At 35.9% G+C, this 19,145-nt stretch overlaps 1 long non-coding RNA gene across 5 annotated transcripts in view; it reads right to left on the bottom strand.

The window, feature by feature from the left end:
- Positions 1 to 18,567, bottom strand: part of LOC141424901 (uncharacterized) — a 68,028-nt gene extending 49,461 nt beyond the window's left edge. For 3 of the 5 annotated variants that reach the window (XR_012449841.1, XR_012449842.1, XR_012449843.1), the window contains exons 1-2: positions 18,367 to 18,567; positions 11,950 to 12,089 (exon numbers count right to left, since the gene is read on the bottom strand). This is a non-coding gene — a long non-coding RNA (uncharacterized lncRNA). The remainder of the gene's footprint in view (positions 1 to 11,949; positions 12,090 to 18,366) is intronic. The other 2 variants (XR_012449844.1, XR_012449840.1) reach the window with 2 other exon arrangements.
- Between the last annotated feature and the right edge of the window lie 578 nt (positions 18,568 to 19,145).

Here is a 19,145-nt window from a genome sequence, read left to right as displayed (position 1 = left end):
AAGTTCTAATTCAAGGGAAAAAGTATGGGACTTGTAATGTTTAGCCTAAGACTGCTCCCATGACACTTTCACTTTTATCACCAATAACTCAACAGTTCAACCAGAGGCAAGTAGTGAAAAAACCCACTGCTGCCAGAGAGGACTGGCTTGATTTAAAGAAAAGTACAGGTGCTATTGAAATAATAACCTTGATGACAATGTTTGAAGGAGATCAATGTCACAACTAGTGTGAAGTTGTGATACTGGTTGTATAAAAATAGACTAATCTACTAGCCAAGAATTTAATAGAAATATTCAGAGGTTAAAACAACTAGGTTGAGTCTTGATATGTTTCCCACATCTCTGTGGTCTATAAAGCTATCCATATTCACTAAGGTGAGTATAAGCTCACGAGAATGTTCTAGTATAGATTTGTTTCTGACTGAATGTGAGGCCTACAGCAGAGCTGAGACAGACAATTGCTGAGCAAAAAAGTAAAAACTAAAGCACGCTTATTTGCTGCCTGAACTTTGAATGCATTCTCTAACCCACACACAAATCCACTAGCAAAGGGTGAAGGATTTATTAGCGCAAGATGTTTAAATACAATTTTGACAAAATATTATCTGATTGCTGGATTATACTGAGTCATCACTAAAATGTCAGGCTTAGAAATAAAAAAAAGAAAAGAAAAACCTGAGCAGAGACATCAGTGTTCACACACTGAGGGGGAGACATACTCTACATAATTATTATAGTCTAGCAAATAAACAGATAATGAAACAAGAGCTGGGTGTGATGACACACACCTATAATCCCAGCATTTGGGGGGCTGAGGCAGGAGGATGGAGAGCTCAAGGTCAGCCTAGGCTACATAACCAGATTCTGTCTCAAGACAAACAAACAAACAACCAAACCATGGAACAAAAAACCATAACAACAAGTCCCAAGAAGAGGGGGCATTAGAATCTAGATTTATTACAATATATTTTCTAAGTTATAGCAAAAAATATATGCTATACAAAGAAACAGCAGTATGTGACACATACATAGAGGGAAAAAACCCAGCAGTCAATAGAAATGGCTTCTAAGGAGGCTTTTTTTTTCCTTTTTTTTATTATATTCATATGTATATACAATGTTTGGGTCATTTCTCTCCCCTTCCCCCTGCCCCCCACCCTTACCCCCCCCCCACTCCCTCCCTCTTCCCCCCTTACCCCTCACTACCAGGCAGAAACTATTTTGCCCTTTTCTCTAATTTTGTTGAAGAGAGAGTATAAGCGATAATAGGAAGGACCAAGGGTTTTTGCTAGTTGAGATAAGGATAGCTATACAGGGAGTTGACTCATGTTGATTTCCTGTGCATGTGTGTTACCTTCTAAATTAATTCTTCTTAGTCTAACCTTTTCTCTAGTTCCTGATCCTTCTAAGGGGGTTTGGATGTTGGACTTAAAAGATAAAGACAGCTTCAGTGAACTGCAGACACTCCTTTAAAGAGACAATTTATGAAAACTAACTCAAGAAAAAGAAACCTATAGCAAATAACCTATATTAAATAGTGAAGGCAGTGCACAGTGGCTCAAGCCTATAATCCCAGCTACTTGGAGGCAGAGATTGGGACAATGGAATTTTGAGGACAGTCCAAGCAAAAAGTTAGTGAGACCCCCCCCATCTCTATAAACAAGTCAGGCATTGTGGTATGAATTTGTAATCCCATCTCAATGGGAGACATCCATAAGAGGATCCTGTCCAAGACTGGCCCTGGGTAAAATACTGAGATCCTACATGACAAAAAATAAAGCAAAAAAAAGGCTGGAGGCATGGTGTGGTAATGCACTTGCCTAGAAGGTAAAATGTCCTGAGTTCAAACCACAGTAGCACCAAGAAAATTAATAATAATGATGAAATTGACCTAATAGTTATAAATCTTCTAATAAAGAAAAATATTTGGACCAATAGCTTGACTAGGGAAATATTCTCTCAAATATTTAAATGATAAATAAATTAATCATTCATAAACTCTTCCAAAATATAAGAAAACACAATACTTCTCAACTAATCCCATATGTCAGTGTTCGCATTTTAAATAGCCAGTAACAGAATTCACAAGAAAACTAGAGAGTAACATCGATCATAAATATAGATGTCAAAAATATTCTTAAGAAAATATTAGCAACATATCAATTCAGCAACATATGAAAGGATTATATATATGATGACCAGGTGGGAATTCTGTCTAGGATGCAAGGTGTTTAACATGTGAAAATCAATTAATTTCAGGCACCATATTAATAGAATAAGGTAAAGCATACATTCTATCAACTCCATAGATGCAAAAAGCAGCTTTTGACAAGATGTGATACTCATCCACTATTTAAATTTAAATTCTCAAACTAGTCATGAAAGCAAATTTCCTCAACTTAAGGGCAACTGTGTAAAACTTATCTCTAAAATCATATTTAATCATGAATAATGGAGCATTTTCCTCTAAGATAAATGACACAGCAAGGATGTCTGTCATGGCTACTTCTGGTCAGTATTACAGAGTGTTCTAGTCAGTTCAATGAGGTGAGCAAAAGAAGCAAAATGCATTCAGATTAGAGAAGAAGTAAATCTCTCAGCAATTTATATAATCTATAGTAAAAATCCAATGAAATTCATTTCACACACAATTTTTTTAAAATGATAGTACAAATAAAAATATGCATACTTAGCAAAGTTGTAGGATCCAAGATCAGTAGCAAAAAGAAAAAAAAAATGAATTGCTTTTCCATAAACTAGCAATGGAAAATATGAAAATAAAATTAGGGTAAAAGTTCCATTCACAAGAATACTGAAAAGAATAAAATGCTGATGAAACAATTTAACCAAAAAAAGCTTAGGATTGGGCTATTAAAGTATACAATAATTCCTGAGAGAAATTAAATAAGTCCTAAATAAGTTAAATAAATGGGAAGACATTCCATGTTCTTTGATTAGAAGAAAATATTGAGATGACATTTTCTCCAAATTCATTCAGCAGATTCAAAGCAATGCTTACTCAAAGCTCAACAGATTTTTTATTTACAATAATTTTCAAGCTGATCCTAAAATTTATGTAGTAATGTAGTTTCTAGAATAGCCAAAATGATTTTTATGGGTAGAGGGGTGAACAACTTTCCAGTTCAAAACTTTGTAAGTTACAGTCATCAAAACAGGTGGTGCCAGGATGGTGATAGTCATATAGATCAATGGGACAGAATTAAGAACCCAAAAATAAACCCTTACATTCATGGTCAATTGATCTTGTACAAATGTGGCAAGGCAAATCAATGGGGAAAGAATAATGTTTTCAACAAATAGTCCTTGGCCAATTTGACATCCAAGGATATAAAGTAAGAACCTTACTTCACAGCCAATAAAAAATTAACTCAAAATAGATGGTAGACCTGCATGTAAAGGCAAAAACTACAAATCTTGTACAAAAAAATAAAAGAAGGTCTCTGACCTTTGGTTATACACAGTGAGTTCTTAAGTGGTATGTCAAAAGCAGAATAAAGAAATGAAAAAATTGGAACTCATTAAAACTTAGAACTTTCCATTTCAAGAAGAAAAAAGAAAAACATGAGAAAACAAGCCACAAACTGGATGAAAATAGATGTAAATCATATATGTGACAAAAGGCTTCAAACTACATAAAGAACACATATGAAGATAAACTATGCAATTTCAAAGTGGGCAAGAGATTTGAATAAGCATTTCGTAAAGAAGATAACCAAAGAGCTGGCAAGCACATAAAAAGAGGTTTAACAACATTCATCATTAGAGGTACAAATTAAGCAACAATGAAACTAATGCCATTTTACATCCACTAGGGTGACTATCATCAGTAAAACAGATAGTAACAAAGATTGGTAGGAATTTGGAGAAGTTGGTACCCCACATATTGCTGGTAGAAATGTTAAATGGTGTAGCTACTTCGTAAAACAAAATGATAATTTCTTGAAAAGTTAAATATAAATCTACTATGCAACTCAGGAATGCAATTCCTAGGAATGAACTGAAGAGCAATAAAACATATCCACCAAAATATATACACAAGTGTTCAAAGCAGCATTATTCATAATAGCCTAAAAGTGGAAAAGCCCAAGGGTCCATCTATGTAGAAATTTACAAACAATATAACCAGCCAGGCACTGGTGGCTCACACCTATAATCTAGCTACTCAGGAGGCAGAGATCAGGAGGATCATGGTTCAAAGCCAACCCAGGCAAATAGATCTTACAATCCTATCTAGAAAACAACCGACATGAAATGGCTGGCAGAGTGTCTCAAGTGGTAGAGAGCCTGCCTACCAAGTGTGAAGCCCTGAATTCAAATCACAGTACTGCCAAACACGTGTGTGTGAGTGTGTGTGAGTGTGCGTGTATGAGAGCATGTGAGTGTGTGCTCACACATGTGTTTGTGTAAGTGCATGTGTGAGAGCATGTATGAGTGTGTGAGTGATTGTGAGTGTGTGAGGATGAGTGTGTGCACACAAGTGTGTGAGAGAGTGCACGTGTATGCGTGTGTGTGTGTATCCTCCACTGGAACACTGTTCAGCCATAAAAACACAAGAGCTACTGAAGCATGCTACTAGCTGATGAGCCTCATAAAACACTGTGCTAAGTGAAGGAAGTTGTGCAAAAAACTCTCCATAAAATTCCATTCATATAAAGTACATAGACTATAAAATTTACTTAGAAAGAAAAGAGGATGGTGTTTCCCAATTCAAGAATATTAATAGACATACTGCCTACAAATGGAGAGGATGAATTTTTGAGGGAATAGGGATGGTAGGAAAATATCTAATACTAAATTTTGATGGTGATTGTACAATCATATTGTAAAAATACTTTATATCTTTGAATTCTAACAGTTTTTTAGAAACATAATAGCTGAATTTAAGGTATGTAAAATAAAATATAAAAAATAAAGAGTAAGCTAATATATCCTAAACTTTTCCCACACTTTTTGCATTAATTGATATTTGAGAGCACTGGAGATCATTGATTCTGAACATTTTCCCTATTTTTTTTAAACATCTATAAGATAAAGACACAACATTAAAGAAAAGAGAACAATGGTAGTTAGTACAATTCTTTTTTCACTGTCTTCTTGACTTAATTATGAATGGCTACCTAGAGTTACCACAACCAATTTCACCCTTCCAACAACAAGTATAAAAATGAATCTTCCAGCAGCATATAAGTAGAAGATATTGGAGGGGAAAAATACATCATAGGTGCTGCATGTGTTATTGGCATCATCAAATATGATCTTTCCTGTAGTTTTGCTACATAAAAAACAAACTGATATTTCAACCCATCTTCAGTGAGCATTTCTACTAGTTGGAAGCTGAAAATACCACACTACATTATAGGAATTGATGTGGATATAGAAAATGAAAACAGTGTCACAAAAATCCTACTTGTCCATGACTGAGAGAGGAAACATTGCAAAACCTGATGCTCTTTCTATGTATTATTTGCCATGGTCTAAGTTTTTGGGCTATCCAAAAACATCTAGTCTTTTAAGTGTGGGGAACTTATTCATAGCACTGGGCAGAATGAATAGTTGTTCAGCCTTCAGAGATGAGACCAGAGCAAATGGTCAGATTAAGCCAGATCAGAATGTGTAAGGGTTTTTGAGAGAAACAGAACAAACAGATAATATACAGTCATCCTTCAAAATTCATGGAGGCTTGGTGCTAGGAATCCCCACTTGGATACCAAAAGCTATGCACACTCAAGTCTCATATAAAAAGTCATAGCATTTGCTTATCACCTACATATATACTCTCATACATTTAAAATCATCTCTATATTACTCATAATACCTAATACAAAGTAAATGTTTTGTAAACAGTTACTTATAGTGTATTGTCTATGGAATAATGACAACAGCAAAGATCTGTACAAATTCAGTTACAGACATAGTTGGGGTTTTTTTATCAAATATTTTGACCTGAGTTTTGTTGAATCCATGTATGCACAACATACAGATACAGGTGGCCAAATGAATATACGGAGAGGGGGGAGAGAGAGAGAGAGAGAGAAATTTTTCATCTTAAGGAATTGGCTCATAACAGTAGGGAGAATAGCAGATCCTACCTCTCTGCAGGGTAAATTGGCTGCATAGAGCAGAGATTCAGGGAAGATTTGCAATTTGAGTTCAAAGGTGGTCTGCTGATAAAGTCCCCTCCTCGTGGGGAGGTAGGTCTTTTTTCTATTAAGGCTTAAACAATCCAGATGAGACGTACCCATACTATGGGGAATAATCTGCTTTACAAGTATCAATTTCAGCTAAAAAATTTTTTTCACAGAAATACCTGACAAAGTTGGCAAATAAATTAATCATCATCCAGAGCATAGGGTAAATCCTAAAGGCATTTTGCATTCAAAAAGGGATCATTAAGATATCATTTGTGGGATTGGATTCAGTACAGATGTAAGAACTAAGTATATATAAATCAAAGTAACCAGTCAAATGCAGGCCTAGTATACACAAAGGAGTAATTGGACAATAAAGTTGAGACAGCCAGGAAAGAGTAAAGAACCAAGATGGGTGAAGATCAATAGATTAAAATGGAACATAGGTAAGTAACCAAACGGTATTTAGAAAGAAAAAAAAAGATTAAAAAAAAAAGTACCAGAACCATGCAATAACAAAGAAGGCAAAATAGTTAAGATGAAATATTTTTAAGCAAAGAATTATTACTTCTTAAGACTTCTAGCATAATGGGTCCTTTTCTGTGCATTCCCTGATTCTAACTTTCCTGAGATTTTGCAATACTAATAATGAATTTTGTTTCTGTATGAAAATGAATGTACTGAACACTAGGCAATATATTTTATTTTGGATTCTGCCTGCTAATAAGGATAAGGCTTTTATAGAATTTTCTACAGCCACTTATTAGTTGCTATTAAAACTAAGGGCAAACATTGGTAAAATATTTTGCCAGGATAGCTTAGACAAGTTTGGCTGAAGAATTCCTATTATTGTGTGTGGGAACTGAATCTGTAAATGTAGGCTTGATTCAGTCTTTATCCCTCAAATATAATCCTAAATTCTTAACAATATGACCAATGCAAAAATTGATTGTATTGTCTAAAATTATTTTTTAAATAAATGTATAGTTTTCTAAATATGCAATATATATTTAGAAACTCATAGAATCTATTGAGACAATACTGAAATTAAAAAGTGACAACTTTTAAATAGACAAAGTGTTTTACATGTGAAAATAAACTATGAGTTTTCCTAAACAATCATTCAATCTGTAAGTCAGGACTTTAAAATTGTCAGACTTTTTAATGAAATAATTTTACTCTACAATGAAAATAAATCAACTATTATATTTATTTTGCACAAAGGTTTATCATATTAATATTACTACTTTATTATTTGCTCAGAGAGAGTCATTATAGTTAATAAAGGAAATATAACTTGGAATTTTTGACTTACATATTTAGAAAGCTTGCCCTTAGTGTTTTAGTAATGAAAGGGTTTATAATTAATTCTCACAGTAAAAAATAAATAAATAAAAGCAAAAAAACCTGCAAAATTTTTTAAATCATAATTCACTTATAATGGGTTTTCTATGAGTGTGCAATTCAAAATTCAGTGAACAAAATTTTAAATGAGTAATTATGTACCCTTTTATAAAGTTATACTAATTACAATAAATGCAGCAGTTACACTTTTCTCTTTCCTAGAATTTGTCATCTGAAATAAGAATAAATTCTACAATTTAAAGGGGTAGGCCTTTCAATACCACACTCCTGAAAAAAGCTGTTTTAATGAACCAATGGGAAATCAGTCCTGAAGAGTGTTCATTTGTGTACAAAGCTTGCAATGCCTTTCCACCATTTCTTTGTTTGGCTTCAGGGTCCCTTGTTCATCCTGATTCCTCCTAGTCAACTCCTTTATTTGATGAACAGGAACTAATATTTTCCTCATTTTTTTGGTGGTGGTACTGGGGTTTGAAGTTAAGAGCGTAGTGCTTGCTAGTTAGGTGCTCTAGCATTTGAGTCACAACCACAGACCTTTTTGCTTTAATTATTGTTTGGGTAAGCTCTCATTCTTTTTTACCTAGAGCCAGCCATACACTGTGATCCTCCTACTTATAGCTCCCCTGAATCTAGCTCCCCTGAATCTAAGATTCTAGACACACACCACCACTACAAGGTTTTTGTTGGGATGAGGTCATTAACTTTTTGCCCAGCTTGGCCTAGAACTGCAATCCTCCTGATTTCCACCTTCTGAGTAGCTGGGATTGCAGGCCTAAGTCACCACACCAAGAACCCTTTTCTATTATTAGAATTGCATCTGCTGCATTTAACACTTTGTATTTTGTATTAGGTGTTTCCTAGAGTTTAGAATTCAGTTCTGATTCCAGCAAAGTGTTTTGAGCGCATGCTTAATGATTTTTTGTTGGAACCAAATAAATAGTTTGGTATAGTCTACCACCAAATCCTGTTATTGTGACAAATCTGAAATACTATTAAAATTTTTCTTTCAGTCTTTGTTCCAAGAAGAATAAGACCCATATTAATTGTAAATCCCAGTACTTACTATACTGTTGAGTTTATTTACTCACACATAATACACATTTTAAATGTGGTAATTTTATAGGTATAGATGTCACATTGTTTTTCCCAGATAGAAGAAACATTAAAATAATTCCTCTCAGAAAATGAAAGTCAATAGACTCTCAAATCTTTATTCTCTCCCTTATGAAACTTTCAAAAGAATATTTCCTAAAAATATTACCTTTTAAGATTTGTTTTTTAAAGAAAAGACATTCTTGAAGAACAAAGTAGGATTACTGTGCTGATTATTGAGACACACAAAGATCCAGGAGTTAAGATAATGTAACACAAGTTCAAAGATTAAAGAGAAAACAATAGGACCAGAAATTGGCCTATAAGTAGATAGTTCTTTTTGTTTTGGTTGCAAAAGTATGTAACAGAATTCATTATTATTCACTAAAATTTTCTGGCCATTTGCATGAGTATAATACGCACATAAAATTGTTGAATGGCTGATCATGTACAAGCTTAGGCCAATGAAAGATGAAAAGAAGTTATCAGTACTTAAGAGTAATGTTAGGTTTAAGAGCAGGCCGTCCTCCTCTCACCTCTGCCGCTAAGTCCAGCGATGTTGCAGAGAAAGGCTGGACTATACAGCCTACTCCCACCCTGGAAAGCCAAGGACTGCAAATAAGAAATGAAGTTTGTAGGGTTTGAGCTCCTCAGATTTGTGGATATTTGCTGCTACAGCAAAAACCAGCCTTTCTGAATAAGTTTTCATAATAGAGTCCTGTAGAAATTATCCATAGTCTGTTTAGTAAATCATGCTAGGAGAAAAGAAGCTCTATATACAAAAGAATTTTTTTGAAACTATCTCCTCTGAACAGGATGGAAGTATGGTCCTACACACACACACACACACACACACACCCTGGAAAGTCAGGGAAGAGGAAGAAGGAAATGAAAATACAATCAAGGCGGCAAATTACCTCAATGAACTCCCCTTGTATTGTTAATGTATGATAATTCAAAAATAAAATGAAAAACATTTAAAAAGAGAAAAATCTAAAATATTAATTACCATGAGTTTTAAACTACAGAAAAACAAAAATATAGGTCATAGGGGTACATACCTTTGATGCTAAGATAATGACTTTCTAAACAAAATAGGAGAAACAATATCTCTAAAAAAGGAAAGACTAAAAAATTTGTACTAAATCCGAGTTAAAACCCCATTAAATGTCCAAAAATGGAGAACTGCCTCAGAATGGAGAAAAGATATTTGCAACATGTATAACTGACAGAGAACTCATGTAACAATACAACATGATTTTTTGAAATGGGCAAAATTCTTGAATAGTACCTTACCAAGAGTTTATTCAAGCCAACTCAAGGTCTCTTTCAAGGGAACTGCTGCACAGCTGTAATGAACGCAGTCAGCCAACGGACTCTAGTTACCAGCTCAGTCAATCAACCTCAAGTACAGGTGGCACATTGACCAAGGCCATGCATTCCTCAGAGCAGCTGCTCATACGTGGTCACTCAGTGAGGTGGAGATATGAAGGCCTGGCCATTTTGGTCTTCTGTATTTGCTTGATACTGGAGACAGTTTGGGACTTTATCCCAGTTCAGCTTCTTTCTCTGTCCAGCTCCCTTTTCTTAACAGGTGTTAGTCCCTACAAAGCATCGTATACATCAAGTCCCATCTCACCACCTGCTTCTGGAGAAATCAACATGTGACAGCTGGTATTAGAAACAATCTGAGAAAGTAGCTGACCAGCAGGAATTTGAGGCTAGATCACTTGCTGCCCAGCTGGCAATGGAGACCGCATCAATAGTGGTGGGCGATGCATAGACAGCACCTGTGCACAAGTGTTGATGCTATTGTAACTTTCCTTGGCAGTAAGTTGGAAGGGTGGGCTGAGACAAGGCAATGCACCTGCATCCAGCTTTGAAACATTTAAAGAGAACAGTAGCTATTAAGCGCTAAAGCTGAATGGCTATTGCTAAGCACCATTGCTGCTCTACAAAACAGATAAAGAGTAGCTGTGGACAAGTAATCCGCAATTCAAGGCCAGTTGTGAAATCCATAGGACACTTTTGATTGCATACAAAGAAGCTCTCATCAACTTTATTGAGCGAGTGGGAGAAATCTGAAGGTTAAATCTAAGTCTTAATATAGTAGCTAAACTTCACAGAAAGTTAAATCGCCAACCAAAGCCTTTTTGAACCTTGGATGAGAAAATCTTTCTCAATTCACAGCCAAATGAGGGTCTCTAATGATCAGCTGATAGAGGGAGAAAAACTTTGAACTTGGATCATGGATAGGTGGCAATGGGTTGAATAATGCTCTTCCCAAAGTTCATATGATGAAGTCCTAGGTTGTAAGATGGTATTTGGAGATGGGGCCTTTAAAGATAACTAGAATTGTGAATGAAAAAAAAACCACTTCTACTTTTTGATACCACTAAGTAACCATTGTCTTATGATGGCAGCCCTATAAAACTATTACAGATTTGAATACCAAGAACTGGATGGAGTGACATTCTGGCAAACACCTAAAAAATATAAAAGTGGCTTTGGAACTGCATACTGGGTAGTGGTTGGAAGAGTTTTGAGGTACATATTGGAAAACTCCAGAGATTTTTGGTAGAAATAAGAACATTAGAGGTGATTCTTGGGAGGTCTCAGAAAGAAAATGAGAGAGCTGCAGAGAAAGCATACATTTTTTTTCATGAGCAGATTGTTGGTACAAATATGAATGTTCATGATGCTTCTGGTGAGGTCTCAGAAATGTTGTTGGAAAGAATTCAAAAATTTGTAGGGTACACGCTGAACAAGGATGGTAGCTACAATATAGAATTATTCAGAGATGGACTTGAAACAGACTGGCCAGGAAAAATCCTCCCGATGACGGGCAAGCTCTTTGAACAACGAACCTAATTATCTACTTTGTGTGCAGAAAAAAGTGGTCTTAGGTTACATATGGACTTATGGACAATAGAAAATTGCTTGACTGGCTACTCAAAGAAATATTCATCAATAGCAAAATGGATAAGGTTGATAAATAATTTTGTAATATTCTATAAAATATGTTTTAAGTGAAAATAAACTACAGCTAAAATAACGGGGAGGAAATTCCAAAAAAAAAAAATCATTGCACAAGAAGTCAGACAGTAAAGGTACAACTTTGTAAGCTGCATTAACTTATGAGGGCTGCTGGAATAGCAGTGGATTTGAGATTGGACAGGACAGAGAAGCTCTGGGCAGTGTTCTTTGAGTGTTTACTTCAAAATCCAACATATTCTTCATGTACTATGTAGTTTTCTGAATGTGTGCTTTATATTGGATCATTTATCACATTATAGGCAAGTTGACATCCCCGAACTAAATTCCAAAGTGAGATTGCTAAACCTACCTTGGCAGAGAGAGTGCTCCAGTACTGAGAAGGACACAAGCACCATTGAGGATGTTCATTCACAAGAGAAGAGAGAGAAGAGTTGGTCTATGTATGTTCCAGTTCTCACTTCTCCCCAGTCAAAGGTCACTCTACTTCAACTGGGAGGAATAAGAAAGGGAGAAGTGAGAGACAATCATTATGTTTATAAATCTTTAACATAAAAAGAGGCCTTTTCAAGATACCAGATAACTGACTGCCCTGAACCCCAGAACTCTCACAAACCTGAACGAAGATAGAAACTGAGTGCCCTAGAAGATGTGTACCAGGTTCCACAGAGTAACAGAGCTCTGGTCCAACATAAAAAGAGTGAAACAACAGAACATGTGAAGAAAGGGTTTGCAGGTTTGCACTCCCTATGCCACAGAGCCAAGTGCCAACTCCTCCAGCAGAGAGGGGAAAGCTGAAATCTTCACCACAAGAACATGTGAAGAAGGTTGTCCCAATGTGTGACCTGCTGAGGTCAGCTGCTGGAATCCAGTTAACAGAAACAGAGGCACACTGTGGGCATGCCTTTGAACAAAGACCCTTCTGGGAGCCTGGGTGCCAGGTGCTAGCTCAAGTGGAAGCCAATGCAGAACATGTCCTCACCAGAGAATACTATTGGGACACAGTAAGCAGAAGGGAGTCACACTGCAGTGGTGTATCTTTGAATGAAGACCCTCCCTGGAGTCCATATGCCCATTGGCAGGGCAGTGAAGGCCAGTGAAGCAAATACAATGACAAGGGAAAACTCACTGGGACCTGGCAGCAACACACATAGGTCCCAGGAACATGGCACAATGTAGGCTAAGGAGTTGCTGAGCTGGCAGCAAGGAAATAGCAGGAAGGACTACCAACAGTGAGCTCCACTTCCAACCCTACCAGAGACCTCCACTAGGGAGGACATCTGGACATAACCCTGTACTTGTATATAACTACAGTCTGTAAGTTCTAGGGAGCTTGAGATGGGAAAGTTACAAGCGTGTATGGGCTTAAACTGACAAGTAGATAGTACAAAATCCAGAGATTTTACTTCAATCTCCAAACACCCTCTCTCTCCATTATCAGGCACCATTCCAGAGGCAGGTATCCAATTAGTCTGCCATCTTGTGGACTGAAAGACCCAGACACAGAGAGAGGAAAGATGATCAACTGCTCAGAAAAGCAATAGAAAATTCACAATTTTTATGTAAAATTTGTGGGTTTTGTTGCTAAATCTGTGATGTAGATACTTTTTACCTGTTTGTTTGCAATTTCTTTTTCTGCACACTCCAACAGCAGTTTTTCATTTTCACTCCCCAATTTCCTCCTCCCCAATTTCCTTTCTGTAATTTCAAGGTTGTAGCTTAACAACTGTGATAGTATTAGCAGCTAAGCCTCCTTGTCTTATGTGGAAAAGGGGATAGAATCCACCATCTTGAGAACAAGAAGTTGAAAGATTTACTACTGAACCACTATGCTCCTCCCCACACAATCTAGAGACAAGAAAACCTACCAGAAGTCAACCATCATCTGGTACTGTATAATTTTTCACAAAGCCCTAACTAAAGGAACACAGGGGATTAGAACCTCCAACAAAAAATGACCCCAGAAGCATAAATCTCAACACAGAAACACAAAGCAATAGGGCAACAGCTCTCCCTCAAAAGCCAACTCTATCACTAAGGATCTAAACAATGGCAAAGAGAGGAAATATAAAATATTGAATTCCAAAAAATAATAGTAAGAATGATTAATAAACTCAAAGAGGGGGCACATAGACTAGTGACTGAACTCAAAGAGGATATGACTAGGCAACTAAGCGAGCTCAAAGAGAATTCAAACAGATGAATGAAATTAAGAAGACCATGTAGGATATGAAAGAAGAAATCAGTACAGCTATAGAAATCCTGAAAAATAACCAATTTGAAATAAACAGCTCAATATTCCAATAAAAACCTCAATTAAAAGCTTGGTTAACATAGTGTAGCAAATTGAACATAATCAGGAACAGAAGGCGAAGTAGAGAAATTAGATCAGATAGTCAAACACTGTGAAAACAGGCTAAGAAAATATGAATAGAACATGTAAGACAACTAGGAAATCATCAAACTGGATTAAAAAACAAGACCCAAACATTTGTTGCTTGCAAAGAAACATATCTCACTCAGTTGGGGAGGAGAAAAAAAAAAAAAAAACTTTGTCTTAAAGTGAAAGGGTAAAAAAAGATTATCCAAGCAAATGGATCCCCCAAATAGGCAGGAGCACCTATACTTGTATCTGACAAAGTAGGCTTTAGACTAAAATCACTCAGAAGAGGCAATGAAGGTCACTTCATATTAATAAAAGGAACAATTCACCAAGAGGAAGTAACAATTCCTAACATATATGTGCCAAATATTGGTGCCCCCAGCTACACTAAAAAAAAAAAATTATTAATGGTCTTAAAAGCACAGAAAGATCCCAATACAGTATTCTGGGAGAACTTAAAATACCTCTGTCACCAGCAGCAGGTCATCCAGACAAAAAAAATCAGCAAAGAAGCATCAGAATTAGTAGACACTTTAGGCCAAATGGGCATAGACAACTACAGAGTATTTCATCCAATAACCATGCAGTACGCAAGATGCTACTCATTGACCTTAGTCCAAAATAGACCGTATTTTAGGATACAAAGAAAGTCTTAGTAGATTTAAGAAAATTGAAATACCCCCCAGTACCATTTCAGGTAACAATGGAATAAAACAAGAACTCAACAACAAAAGAAACTACAGAAGATATTCAAACACATGGAGACTGAACAACACACTGCTGTGTGCTCATCAAAGGAACAGGGGGAAAATCAAAAAGTTCCTAGACTCTAATGAAAATGAAAATACCTCCAAATACCTGTGGGGCACAGCAAAGGCTGTGCTAAAGGGAAAATTTATACCTATGAGAGCCTACATTAAAAAAAAAAAAAAACTCAAACAACCTAACCATGCACCTTAAGCAAAACCCCAAACTACCAGATGGGGAGAAATAATAAAGCTCAGGACTGAGATCAAAGAGATGCAGACCAAAAAAAAACTGTACAAAGAATCAATGAAACAAAAAGTTGGTTCTTCAAAAAGATTAATCATATGGATGAATGCTTAGCCAATCTGACTAGATGGAGAAAGTAAAAGATCCAACTTAATAAAAATCAAAGATGAAAAGGGGGACATAAGCACAAACACTAATGAAATCTGGAAGTTCATTAGGGAAAACTTTGAAAACTTATATTCAAGAAAACTGGAAAATCTAGAAGAAAAGGATAAATTTCTAGATGCATTTAACCAACCAAACTTGAACCAAGATGATATCAACCACCTAAATAGATCTATGAAAAGCAATAAGATTAAAGCAGTAATAAATACTCTCCCAACAAAGAAGAGCTCAGGACCTGATGGATTCACAGCTGATTCTGCCAGATCTTTAAAGAAGAGCTAATGCCAATACTCCTCAAAATTTTCCAGGAAATAAAAAGGGAAGGAACACTGCCACACTTATTCTATGAAACTGTTATTACACTCATACCAAAACCAAACAAAGATGCAACAAAAAAAAGAGAATTGCAGACCACTATCTGTAATGAATGTAGACACAAAAATTCTTAACAAAATACTGGCAAACCAAATTCAACAACACATCAAAAAGATCATTTACCATGAACAAGTCAGTTTTATTCCAAGGATACAAGAATGGTTCAACATATGCAAATCTATAAATGTAATACAGCATATAAAGAGAAGCAAATACAAAAATCACATAATCATCTCAATAGATGCAGAAAAAGCTTGTGACAAAATTCAGCATGCATTCGCAATAAAAGCACAGAAAAAACTAAGAATAGAAGGAATTTTCTTCAACATAATAAAGGCTATATATGACAAAGTTATAGCCAATATTATACTAAATGAAAACTTTTCTGTTAAAGTTAAGATCAAGACAAGGATGCACACTTTCTCTGCTCTTATTAAATGTAGTCTTGGTATTCCTAGCCAGAGCAATAAGACATGAAAAAGAAATAAAAGGGATTAATACAGGAAAGGATGAAGCCAAACTATCCCTATTTGCAGATGATATGATCCTATACATAAAAGACCATAAAAACTCCATCAAAAAAACTCTTTGAAAGCATAAACACTTTTGGCAAAGTAGTAGGATACAAAAGTAATATACAAAAATAAGTAGCCTTTCTATACATCAACAGACTAATGAAAGATATCAATGAAACAATTCCATTTACAATAACCTCAAGAAAAAAATCAAATACCTAGGAAAAAAATTGAATGAAGGAAACCAAAGAACTTTTCCAATGAAAACTGTAAATCACTGAAGAAAAAAATCAAAGAAGACATCAGAAGATGGAAAGTTCTCCCATGCTTATGGATTGACAGAATCAACATTGTGAAAATAGCTGTACTACCAAATGCAATCTATATACTCAATGCAATCCTTATCAAAATTCCAAAGACATTCCTCACAGAAATAGAAAAATCAATCCTAAAATTCATAAGGAAATACAAAAGGCTTCAAATGGCTAAGCAATTCTGAGCAAAAAGTCCAAAGTTGGAATATTACAATACCTGACTATACCATAGAGACATAACAATAAAAACAGCAGAGTATTGGGACAAAAACAGACATGAAAACCAATGTAACTGATTGGAAGACTCAGACATAAATCTATGCAGCTACGGCTAACAGATTTTTGACAAGGGAGCTCAAAACACACAATGGCAAAAAAACAGACTTTTCAATAAATGTTGCTTGGAAAACTGGATATTCGTATGTAGAAGCCTGAAACCAGATCCCTGTACTAATATCAACTCAAAATGGATCAACAACTTTAATATAAGATCTGAAACTTAGAATACACCACAGGAAGTAGTAGGGAATGCACTGAAACATGTAGGCATTGACAAGAACTTACTAAATAGAACTTCAATGCCTCTTCAATGAAGAGAAAGAATAAACAAATGGGACTGCAGCAAACTAAAAAGCTTCAGCACAGCAAACAAAACAAAACAAAACAAAAACAGTCATTAGACTTAAGAGACTGGTCACAGAATTGAATAGGGAATTTTCAAAGGAAGGGGTACAAATGGCCAATATATACATGAAGAAGTGTTCAACTTCCCTGGCCATAAAAGAAATGCAAATTAAAACTACATTAAAATGTCATTTAACCTGTTAGAATGGCTATATTCAAGAGCAAAAACAACAAATGTTGTTGAGGATGCTGTGAAAAAAGAACCCTTATACACTGTTGGTAGAAATACAACCATTATGGAAAGCAGAAGGGAGATTCCTTGAAAAGCTAAAAACCGAACTGCCATATGATCCAGTGATACCACTCCTGGGAACATATCTGAAGGAACCTAACTAAGGATACAATAGAGACACTTACACACTGATGTTTTTGGCTGCGCTATTCACAATAGCCAAGCTATGGAAACAACCCAGATGGCCAGATGCCCTCTGGGTTGAATGGATTAAGAAAACGTAATGCACACACACACATACACATACGCAAGCACACACACATATATACACACACAATGGGGTTTTATTGGGCCATAAAGAATAATGAAACTATGTGGTTTGAAAGTACATGGATGGAACTTGAGGGTGTTATGTTAAGTGAAGTAAGCCAAGTTCAGAAAGTCAAAGCCACATGTTTTCTCTTATATGTAGACAATAGTTCCAAAACATAAACATATACACAAAAATGAGTATGAGTATATAAAAATTATATGTAGAACATGTTTGTAGTGGTGGAACTACTCTGTGGAATTCAGGGGTAGAGGGAAAGGAAAAAGAAATGACAGTCAACAATATTGAAATACATTACATGTATGAAAGTAGAGGATATACCCATATGTATTGAAAGCTGTTGGGAGGGAAGGGGTAAGGGAGAGTAATGGAGTGGGTCAAACCCACCAAAGTAAAGTGCACTCACAGTGGGGACACAGCTAGAAACCCTTTTGAAGACTGACTTTGGAATTAATAACAAAAGACAGAACTGTAAAATAGATTGTGTGGAGGGGTACCTATGGGAAAGGGTAGGGTGAATGCAGGAGATGGAACAGAGGAAAGATGATTGATGGGCTTCATATACACACATGAAATAGAATGATGACACCTCTTGCAATTGCTTTAAGTGGTTGGGGAGGGGATTATGATGTGGGGAGGAGGGGCGATCTAACCAATGTGCAATGTAAGCCTATATGGAATTGTCACAATGACTCCCCCACAATGAATATATCCTAATAAAAATGAAAAAAAAAAGTCTTAAAGGATATATTCCAGAAAAAAATTCAACATAAAAAGAAGTAAGAGGAATAATGAGTAAGCAATGCCAATGTACCCCAATATTGTCCTTAAACTTACTGTGGTTTGTTTTTCTTTTTTACTTTCTTCTTCTTCTTCTTCTTCTTCTTCTTCTTCTTCTTCTTCTTCTTCTTCTTCTTCTTCTTCTTCTTCTTCTTCTTCTTCTTTTCTTCTTCTTCCTCTTCTTCTCTCTCTCTCTCTCTCTCTCTCTCTTTCTATTTTTCTTATTTGGAGGGGTTTGAATTGAGAATCTTGTTTGTGTTTGCTAGCCGTGCACTTTACCCTTTGAGCCATGCCCCCATTCCTTTAATGCTTTAGTTATTTTTTTACCAGGGCCTCACATTTTTGCCAGGTGGCCTGGTCCAGAATTTTCCTGTTTAAGTCTCTCATGTACCTAAGATCACAGGCATTTTTGTTGAGATGGGGTTCTTCTAACTTTTTTGCCCAGAGTGTCCTTGAACTAAATCCTTCTGATCTCCATCTCCTGAGTAGCTTGGATTACCAGTCACCACATTGAGCCAGTGTCTGTTAACTTGTTGGTATTAACCATTAAGCTTAAGAACTCCTGGATTCTAAGACCCTTCCACTCCTCTTTGGAAAGCAGGGGGAACTTCTCAGCCTATAGATAAGTCACATGAAATTAGAATTAAATCCTTCTTAGCATCCTGAAGCTTGTTCCTTCAGGTATGGTAAACAGGTCAATAATTAAAGTAAAACCCTAGCATAGATTTGATTAGGGACTTTTCTAGGTCTGTTATGGAAGAAGATGGACTAAACACCGGAAAGCTGTACAACATTGCTGTCAGGTACTGGCAGGAGTCAGGAAACTGTGCATGGGA

Source organism: Castor canadensis, chromosome 7 (assembly GCF_047511655.1).
Source record: "Castor canadensis chromosome 7, mCasCan1.hap1v2, whole genome shotgun sequence".
Lineage (NCBI taxonomy): Eukaryota > Metazoa > Chordata > Mammalia > Rodentia > Castoridae > Castor > Castor canadensis.
The sequence above is the reverse complement of the archived record's forward strand: the minus strand, read 5'-3'. Positions and strand labels throughout refer to the sequence as shown.